The sequence below is a fragment of the Adiantum capillus-veneris genome, chromosome 22 (assembly GCF_014529385.1).
Source record: "Adiantum capillus-veneris isolate H3 chromosome 22, ASM1452938v2, whole genome shotgun sequence".
NCBI classification, from domain to species: Eukaryota; Viridiplantae; Streptophyta; class Polypodiopsida; order Polypodiales; family Pteridaceae; genus Adiantum; species Adiantum capillus-veneris.
Window position 1 is genome coordinate 96,518,111 of NC_140952.1, and position 11,244 is coordinate 96,529,354.

At 43.7% G+C, this 11,244-nt stretch overlaps 1 pseudogene; it reads right to left on the reverse strand.

The window, feature by feature from the left end:
* Positions 1 to 5,426: 5,426 nt before the first annotated feature.
* On the reverse strand, positions 5,427 to 6,879 carry LOC147429852 (uncharacterized; annotated as a pseudogene).
* Positions 6,880 to 11,244: the final 4,365 nt, after the last annotated feature.

Genomic DNA, 11,244 nt, shown 5'->3' on the forward strand with positions numbered 1-11,244 from the left:
CCAAGTAACAGCAGCACTCCCAAAAGAGAACATGAAGCCACTCGTAGATCTCCTATCAACAATGCTACCTACCCAATCTGCATCTGTATACCCATACAATGCTAATGGTACACCTGCTGCATAGAACAATGCGTAGTCAAGAGTCCCTTGCACATACCGAAGTGTGCGTCGTACTCCATCCAAATGTGGCTTCCTCGAAAGCTGCATGAACTGACTCTCCAAGCCTATTATGTAGCTCAAGTCTACTTTGTAGCTCAAGCCTACTGTGTAGCTCAAGTCTAGCCTCGTGATAGTCAAGTAGATTAGACTATCCACAATCTTCTTGTACATTTTGATATCCTCAATAGCATCACCCTTCTCTGCACTCAGCTTTGCATTCACATCCAAGGGAATAGAAATTGGCTTACAATCAGCCATACCATACTTTGACAACATGTCCAAAGCATACTGTCTTTGTGACAGCCATACACCCTCTGGAGTCCTGATCACCTCAATGCCAAGAAAGTAGTGCAACTCGCCCAAATCTTTCATTTCAAACTCCTGTTTGAGAAGACCCTTCACATGGTCAATCTCCATAGCATTGTCACCCACAATAATAAGGTCATCTACATATATGTTAATGACCACAATCCCCACATCACTCTCACGTACATAGAGTGAATGATCAGCATGAGCTCTCCTAAACCCAATACTGACAAGATACTTGGCAATCCTGTCATACCATGCTCTAGAGCCCTGCTTCAAACCATACAAAGCTTTGAGAAGCCTACATACATAATTTGGGTAACCTGGATCGACAGAACCAGGTGGCTGATCCATATACACTTCCTCTTGCAACTCACCATTCAAGAAGGCATTCTTTACATCCATTTGATGCATAATCCATCCTCTAGATGCAGCCACTGCTATGACAGCTCTCACAGTCGTCATCTTTGCCACTGGAGCAAAGGTCTCCTCATAGTCTATGCCATACGTCTGTGCATAACCCTTTGCGACCAGCCTTGCCTTGTGACGCTCAATGTTACCATCAGCCTTATGCTTGGTTTTATACACCCATTTACAGCCAATAGATTTCTTGCCACTTGGCAATGGCACCAACTTGGCAATGGCACTTGGCAATGTCGTTTGCTTCCAATGCAACCATCTCTTCATTCATTGCATCATCCCAATGCACATTTCCAACTACATCCTGAAAACATGTGGACTCCACATCCTGTATCACCTTAGCCATGTAGGCTTGGTGATGCGCTAGATACCCATCATAAGTCAATTTCTGAACTGGATTTCTGACTTTGTTAGATCTGCGCGGTCCTGGGTCACTCCTTTGCCCTCTAGCATCTTCTTGTGTTTTCCTTACACCAAGTGTCCTGACAGCCAGAATTCCAAATTCTTCATCAAGACTTTTTTCAGAGCCATTTGAATCCATGTCTAAATGTGAAAAACCTGATGATGCATCAGCCATAAAGGGAGGTTCATCAACCTTTTCCTTTCCTTTCCGTGATACATTCCCTATACCTGTTGGTGGAGTAACCTGAGTACACAGTCTACCATTACATGGCTTCTCAACAAAGCCACGAGAAGAGGACTCTTGTGGTCCACTCTAAACTTGTGACGGTGGCCTCACATTTTGTGCCATGTGCATTACTATACCAACTGCTCATCTCATCAAAGACTACATCTCTGCTCACTCGTAATTCTCGTGTAGTAGGATTGTAGCACCTGTACCCCTTTTGTTCAAGGGAATATCCCACAAGAATACATTTCTCTGCTTTAGGATCCCATTTCCTACGCAACTCATCTGGTACATGAACGTAAGCTATGCAGCCAAACACTTTCAAGTGTGCCAAATCAGGCTTTGTACCTGTAAACTTTTCCTCGGGTGTTACATCATGCACCGCAGGTGTAGGTGTCCTGTTCATAATGTACACATCTGTATTTACAGCTTCAGCCCAAAAATGATGAGGCATGTTCTTCTCATTCATCAATACACGTGCAACCTCTTCAATGTGTCTATTTTTCCTTTCTGCGACCCCATTCTGCTGTGGAGTATATCTGCATGTAAACTGCCTGCGTATACCATGCATTCGCAGAAAATTTGAAAAATCATTGGAGAAGTACTCTCCCCCTCCATCTGGCCTCAATGTCTTGATTTGCATATCTGTCTCCTTCTCAATCATGACTTTGAAGTCCTGAAAATGACCAAACACTTCACTTTTGTCACGCATGAAGTAGACCCATACTTTCCTTGTATGGTCATCAATGAAAGAGACATAATACCTGCAACCATGTATACTTGCAGTATCGGTTGGACCCCAAACATCTGTGTGCACCACCTCAAGTGGCTTTTTACATACATTGTGGTCATGTGAAAATGAGCCCTTTGACTGTTTTCCAAACTGGCATGCTGCACACACTTTATGCATACCATCCACCTTGAATTTGGGCAAACCTTTCACAATCTGTTTTGATTGCATGCTGCACAATCTCTGCTCATTGACATGGCCAATGCGTTTGTGCCAAATGTCAACATCAGGCACAAAACCTGTGCCCTGTGCAAATAATGCAGCTTTTACCTCAGGCATGTCTACATTCAGCGTAAACATTCTGCCCACACATTCGCCCTCTGTGATCAGCTTACAGCCATTCAGGAAATCTTCTACATAACATCCATTTGGATTGAAGCAAACCTGTAAACCCTGCTCAACCATTTGTCCAACAGAAACAAGATTCTTTGTAATGTTTGGCACATGAGGTACATCTGCTAAGTACTTTGATTTCCCACTCTTCGTATTTAGAGGTATGTCCCCTACATGAGCAATGGGGTGAGCTGTCTCTTGTCCTGTCTGCACATAGCCTGACACATCTGGTTTGCGCATATCTCTAAACCACTCTCCACGAGACGTCATGTGATTAGAGGCATCTGAATCCACATATCAAACATCATCTTGGGTGGAATTCTCTGCAGTCATTGTATTCATTACATGCTGCATAACAAATGTGCGCTCGTTTTTGCTGTCATATGCATCTCTACTAGTAGATACATAGTTGCCCTGTTCTCTCTTTCCACTTGCTTTTTCCTTTGGACAGTCACGTGACATGTGACCTCTTTTACCACAAGTCCAACATTCTCTGCTATCTGCAGTATGTTGCTGCCTGCTTGATCCTGCACCACGACCTCTTTGACCCCCCCTGCTTTGAGACTGGTTTCCCCTGCCACCTGTATTGTTTTGATTTGATTGACCTTCTTGAAATTGGCCCCTACAACCACTTGAGCCTCGACCACGACCTCTACCTCTATTGAAGTTAGAATAGAAGGCCTGTTCAGACCTATTTGTGCCATGAGAAGAAGATGTGTCAAGACCAAGGTTCTTCTCCTCGAGAATAAACATAGAAATCAAATCTTGGAACACGGGGATGTCGTCTCTTGTATTCATGGAAGACCTGAAATGTACATACTCATCTCCTAGACCATCCAAGCATGCACGAACAATGTCCTCGTCTTTCACTGAGACTTTAGTAGATCCAAGAGCCTCAATGATACTCTTGATCTTCAAAGCATAATCATTGATGCAGACGTTATTCCTCTTAACCTGATTTAGCTCCGACTTTAGTTGAAGCTTACTGGCCTTGGTGTTCACATCGAACACTCTGCCGAAGTTTTTCCATGCAATGGCGGGGGTTTCAGCATCCTGTAGATAACCCATCATGCCATCTGTGATGCTCATAGAAAGCCAATACATCACTCTGGCCTTGTTGTCAGTCCCTCAGAGCTTTTCTTTGTTCTGCTGTAGCATTTGCCTCGGGAATCTCTGGTTCCTTTTCATTGTCTCCTTCTACATAGTCTCAATAACCTTTTCCTTTTAGGAAATTTGTTATTCTGAACTTCCATGCAGGATAGTTATTTTTCTCAAGCTTCTCAGTGACAATCTGACTGAAACCGTCAGACATCTTGAAGAACTAAGACAAAATAGCTGCAATTTGCAAAAACCTGCAAATCTGTTGAACCTGCTATCGTGGTACCTGTAACGATTTCTATACTCAACAAGTGTCCACAACCAAGCGTACATACACTATACTTGTACAATAAATCTCTATATACTGCACTTTGGAGACCTGTTCAGAAACTTGCATCTGGTCGTGGATTGCGAACGAAGGGATTGTGATGCTCTTGCTCTCTTAGTCTCTCTTGCCTACACCAGACTCTGATACCATGTAAAAGAATGAGGATGCAAGAGAGATACACAAGACAAACACAAAGCACACAGAGATGGAAAGATTCTTCTTCTTCTCACAGAAAAGAGAGTACAAAATGACTAAGTGCTAAAGCTGAAAAGTAGTACATATGTACATGCGGTCACTAAGTTTGAACACGCTAGAAGCGTACTAGGTTGGCACTATAAGTGTAGTCCAGCTGTAGAATCACCGATAGAGATCCTCCGTGTCGGTCACCTACGCACCAGTGAATAAATGCCGTAAGTGGCCAAGACCCGTAGTGGATGCCAACTCAAGATGTAGAGCTCGACATCTCAATAAGAATCTACATCAAGAAGGGGGGTATGTTAACCCTCACGTACATTCCTATCACCTAAGATAGGATGCCGTATTATTTATTTGGTAGAGTCAGGTATTGAGTTTGTCGGTCCAATAAGAAAAGGATAAGAGTGATCGCCGATGAGAAACGCACTCTAACTGGAACATTCAAGGAATTAGTTGGTTAAGCATGGACGCCCAAGTGTAAATGGGACGAGCTCATATAAAAGTCAACTAAACCTAAAATTCATACATTCTCTCATTTGTGCAATTGAAGAGCTCTTGCTCCATCTCCATCTTCTTTTTCTTCATCTCCTTGTGTGTGTGTGTGTATGCATGAGAGAGAGAGAGAGAGAAAGAGAGAGAGAGAGAGAGAGAGAGAGAGAGAGAGAGAGAGAGAGAGTGATCGAGCATTGCAATGACGGCGCGGCGGTGGCAAAGGGATTGAGCACGACACGACGACGGCTCCTTCTTCGCGGCGAGGAAGCCACCACGACAACAAGCGTAGGGCGGTGAGTGACACACCATGTACATCTTTGAGCTTACTAGTTTAAACTAGTTGCGTGCTTCAAGCCATTTGTGGCTCGCACACAAGATATCGGCAAGTTCCTTGCATTAACACGTGCGACATACGCCCACAGTTAGCTGTACCCATTCTCATCCCTTTCTTCCTTGAAATCAACCAAGAAATGAACAACATAAAAATGTTCATACATAGACTTCAAACCACAGCATAATCCTAGCAGAGCAGGAATACCATCCAAACATGTAGCACTCCAGTTTAGCCCAATTTTGTATACTAGAGACAAGTGTGGTAAGGCATAAATTACAAAATGTTGTATTAAGCACAGGCTACTACCATCTACTTTGTCATTTGTTGTTGTAGTATGTCATCATTACAAAAGAGTGAGGGGTCTCCCAAGAAGGACAGAAGAGGCTGGGGACACAAAAAAGCCCGAGACAACAACCAGAAAAACCCCAGGGCCGAAGGTGAGATCCTTACCCCACATCAAATGTGAGTGAACCGTCTTTGCTTGACGAGACAACATCAATACTCGAAGCTGATGGCGCACCCAAAAGCAAACTCCTTGCTGCATTTTTGGTAGAATCTTTATTATCACTAACTCCTGTAGGTGGTGGCCACCCTCCAAAAGCTTTGGCTAGGCTGGCACTAAAATTTTTCCAGCTCTGATCTTTGCTTCCGAAAAAATAATGGGCAGCTATGGCATCTGCAACAGGGAGAATGACGAGAACCCCCATTGTAGCTGCAACACAAAACAGTAGAGTCAAGAACCCTAGGAACATCAGTATTTCATGGCATTTCATGTTTGGGTCTAGCTTCACTGTTACACCAAGTAATGTCACGTGCAAAGGAAGAAAAAGTAAGACTGTTGTTAGCAACCAGTAAACACGCATGCGTAATTTCCTATTTATGATAAGACAGCATCCGGTACCCTAGCCCGGAAAAGCAGAACACACAAACCATGGTGAATATGACAAGGGCCAAGATGCTAAAAAGAGGGTAATTACACAATTCAAGTTGCAAATTACTTCCCTCCTGGATAACCTTGTACAACCTCGTGAAGAAGGATGGCAACGCACTTCCAAAGCCCTTAGAGCTTGATCCATGTCCTGCTGCAGCCAATGAGAGCTGAAGAACAAAAAATGGTAAGCATGACAAGCATATGAGAAGAAGCACTCTGCCATCAAGATGTCGTGGAGCTTCTTGAAGCGACCCTTGAACCAAAAATATATGCTTCAATGGCCAATAGCACAGTCAACTCAAGGAGAGTTGGTGGCCAAAAGACGAGCTCTTGCTAAGGGCCGAGGCAAGCTCAAAATAAGGCATATCCAAGCTTCACAGGCAGGGTCAAATAATAGATATGGGCAAGATCAGGTAGATCATGCAGGCTACATTTACCATGCACCAGTACAAGGATTGAAAGCAAGATAATGGTGCAAGATACAAAACATATTCTAAACAATGACAGCTGCAGAGCAAACATCAGTAGATGGAGGTCGGCATGCAGAACGGTCCTTGTTTTTGTTCGCTTGGTCTTGGTCGCTGCCACCATTGCATCATGGCAAAGTGCAAGACGTTCACAAGAGGCTCCAGAGCATCATGTGGAGCGGGCAGCAAGCATTGTGGGAGGTTGGGTTCGTCCTTTTTTTACCGTATGTTGAAAACAAAAACCAGTCAAGCAAGAAAGTTCCAAGCTTTAAAACATTGCAGGTGTAGACAAGGTTAATCTCAACGATGCTGCCTTCCCCATGTCCACCCACCATCTCTACCTGGAGCAGCAGCCAAGATCCACTATGCACATTAGCAAAACCTCTTGAGTGCACCATGTCACACCCCGCCAGACATGCTTCAACAAACGTAAGGAGAACGTGGGCATGCATCAGATGGGTCAAATCCAAGGAGGATGTGGGCGTGCATTAGGTGGGTCAAATGCTCTAAGGGTCTTGAGGTTGACGGCAGTGCGAATGTTTTGGAAAACAAAAGAATTGCAACAAGATGACATTTAAAACGCAGGGATGAAAAGAATGAGGAGCATACCAAGATCTGGAGCTATGGAAGTTCCTACTTGCACTAAGCACATCATGGCAGCACACCGTTGATGAACTAAGGCAAGCAAGCACTCATCCCTACGGTCACAAGGGGCTTCTCTAGGAGATGGAAATGCAAAAAGAGCGAAGGGCAAAAGCATGCCGTAGTGTCTCACATCAGCCCCTTCAAAGACCATTAGTTCTCCACTTCGTAAACGTGAAACAACTCAAAAACAAGAGACCAGAACAGATTCTCTCTCTCTCTCTCTATCTCTCTCTCTCTCTCTCTCTCTCTCTCTCTCTCTCTCTCTCTCTCTCTCTCTCTCTCTCTCTCTCTCTCTCTCTCTCTCTCTCTCTCTCTCTCTCTCTCTCTCTCTCTCTCTCCATATATGAGGGATGTGTGCGCACTGTGCATCTGTAGCCAGCATGCCAGCTTTGGCGACCATGAGAGCAACACAAGAGCATGCATCAAAAGGAATTGCATGTAAGCCTCAGTATGCACAATCCCAAGCCGTGGGTAGGGTTGCCATCTGATGGAAGGGCTTATTTGAGATCTCCCCTTTGTGATGTAGATTTTCCATCGCTGCCATAGCTCCTAGAGGCTTTCTCAAAAGTGCAGAGGGGAACTTGTGTATGAGAGTGCATGGCAAAGGTTACCCTAGGAAGGGGCTACACCAGTCCACACAAGCTATGCCATTTACACAGAGGCAAAAATGAGAGAGAGGTGACGCAAGCCACAAAGAGATGGACAAAAACCAAAATGGGGCCAAGGAATATTAAAATTATACAGTTCCTAGCCCTACACCCTCTCTCCAAACCTATTATATCTACCCACCCACCCACTATGTGAAATGATGCCAAAGACACGATGCCTGCTTCTCAAGACCATCATTTCAATGCTTCAACATTTTCTTGGCACGGTTTTGCAACAATGAATGCCCACCATCTTATTTCAACAATCAACATTTTTGGCCTTTAAAAGATGCTTGAAAATATAATCTTTTTTTCTGTTTAGAAAAATAAAAGGCATCTCTATATCCTTTGCCCTTTGGGCAGGCCAAAAAGGGAACAAGTCACTATTGCCTTAGCCCTTTGGGTAGGCCAAAAAAAGAGCATCCTTGGAAGAACTCATCTTCATACACAAACAACTAACACGTATCGGTTGGACCCCAAACATTTGTGTGCACCACCTCAAGTGGCTTTTTACATACATTGCGCTCATGTGGAAATGAGCCCTTTGACTGTTTTCCAAACTGGCATGCTGCACACACTTTATGCATACCATTCACCTTGAATTTGGGCAAACCTTTCACAATCTGTTTTGATTGCATGCCGCACAATCTCTGCTCATTGACATGGCCAATGCGTTTGTGCCAAATGTCAAAATCAGTCACAAAACCTGTGCCCTGTGCAAATAATGCAGCTTTTACCTCAGGCATGTCTACATTCAGCGTAAACATTCTGCCCACATTCTCCCTCTTTGTAATGTTTGGCACATGAAGTACATCTGCTAAGTACTTTGATTTCCCACTCTTCGTATTTAGAGGTATGTCCCCTACATGAGCAATGGGGTGAGCTGTCTCTTGTCATGTCTACACATAGCCTGACACATTTGGTTTGCGCATATCTCTAAACCACTCTTCAAGAGACGTCACGTGATTAGAGGCATTTGAATACACATACCAAACATCATCTTGGGTGGAATTCTTTGGAGTCATTGTATTCATTACATGCTGCTCGTTTTTGTTGTCATATGCATCTCTACTAGTAGATGCATAGTTGCCCTGTTCTCTCTTTCCACTTGCTTTTTCCTTTGGACAGTCAAGTGACATGTGACCTCTTTTACCACAAGTCCAACATTCTTTGCTATCTGCAATATGTTGTTGTCTGCTTGATCTTGCACCACGACCTCTTTGACTCCCCCTGCCTTCCCCTGCCTTGAGACTAGTTTTCCCTGCCACTTGTATTGTTTTGATTTGATTGACTTTCTTGAAATTGGCCCCTGCAACCACTTGGACCTCGACCATGACCTCTACCTCTATTGGAGTTAGAATAGAAGGCCTGTTCATACCTATTTCTGCCAGAAGAAGATGTGTCAAGACCAAGGTTCTTCTCCTTGAGAATAAGCATAGAAATCAAATCTTGGAACGCGGGGTTGTCGTCTCTTGTATTCATGGAAGACCTGAAATGTATATACTCATCTCCTAAACCATCCAAGCATGCACGAACAATGTCATTGTCTTCCACTGAGACTTTAATAGATCCAAGAGCCTCAATGATACTCTTGATCTTCAAAGCATAATCATTGATGCAGAGGTTGTTCCTCTTAACCTGATTTAGCTCCGACTTTAGTTGAAGCTTCCTGGCCTTGGTGTTCACCTCGAACACTCTGCCTAAGTTTTTCCATGCAATGGCGGGAGTTTCAACATCCTGTAGATAGCCCATCATGCCATTTGTGATGCTCATAGAAAGCCAATACATCACTTTGCTCTGGGCTTGTTGCCAATCCCACAAAGCTTTTCTTTGTTCTGCTATAGCATTTGCCTCGGAAATCTCTGGTTCCTTTTCATTGTCTCCTTCTACATAGTCCCAATAACCTTTTCCTTTTCGGAAATTTGTTATTCTGAACTTTCATGCACGGTAGTTATTTTTCTCAAGCTTCTCAGTGACAATCTGACTGAAACCGTCAGACATCTTGAAGCACTAAGACAAAATAGCTGCAATTTACAAAAACCTGCAAATCTGTTGAACTTGCTATCGTGGTACCTGTAACGCTTTCTACACTCAACAAGTGTCCACAACCAAGTGTACATACACTATACTTGTACAATAAATCTCTATATACTACACTTTGGAGACCTGTTCAAAAACTTGCATCTGGTCGTGGATTACGAACGAAGGGATTGTGATGCTCTTGCTCTCTAGTCTCTCTTGCCTGCACCAGGCTCTGATACCATGTAAAGAATGAGGATGCAAGAGAGCTACACAAGACAAGCACAAAGCACACGGAGATGGAAAGTTTCTTCTTCTTCTCACAGAAAAGAGAGTACAAAATGACTAAGTGCTAAAGCTGAAAAGTAGTACATATGTACATGCGGTCACTAAGTGTGAACACGCTAGAAGCGTACTAGGTTGGCACTATAAGTGTAGTCCAGCTGTAGAATCACTGATAGAGATCCTCCGTGTCGGTCACCTAACGCACCAGTGAATAAATGCCGTAAGTGACCAAGACTCGTAGTGGATGCCAACTCAAGATGTACAGCTCGACATCTCAACAGGAATCTACATCAAAAAGGGGGGTATGTTAACCCTCACACACATTCCTATCACCTAAGATAGGATGCCGTATTATTTATTTGGTAGAGTCAGGTATTGAGCTTGTCGGTCCAATAGGAAAAGGATAAGAGTGATCGCTGATAAGAGACGCACTCTAACTGGAACATTCAAGGGATTAGTTGACTAAGCATGGACGTCCAAGTGTAAATGGGACGAGCTCATATAAAAGTCAACTAAACCTAAAATTCATGCATTCTCTCATTTGTGCAATTGAAGAGATCTCTTGCTCCATCTCCATCTTCTTCTCCTTCATCTCCTTGTGTGTGTGTGTATGCGTGAGAGAGAGAGAGAGAGAGAGAGAGAGAGAGAGAGAGAGAGAGAGAGAGAGAGAGAGAGTGTGATCAAGCATTGCAATGACGGCACGACAGTGGCAAAGGGATTGAGCGCGGCACAACGACGGCTCCTGCTTCGCGGCGAGGAAGCCACCACGACAGCAAGCGTAGGGCGGTGAGTGACACACCATGTACATCTTTGAGCTTACTAGTTTAGGCTAGTTGCATGCTTCAAGCCATTTGTGGCTCGCACATAGGGTATCGGCAAGTTCCTTGCATTAACACGTACGACATACGCGCACAGTTAGCTGTTCCCATTCTCATCTCTTTCTTCCTTGAAATCAACCAAGAAATGAACAACATAAAAATGTTCATACATACACTTCAAACCACAACATAATCCTAGCAGAGCAGGAATACCATCCAAACATGTAGCACTCCAGTTTAGCCCAATTTTGTATACTAGAGACAAGTGTGGTAAGGCATAAATTACAAAATGTTGTATTAAGCACAGGCTACTACCATCTACTTTGTCATTTTTTGTTGTAGTATGTCA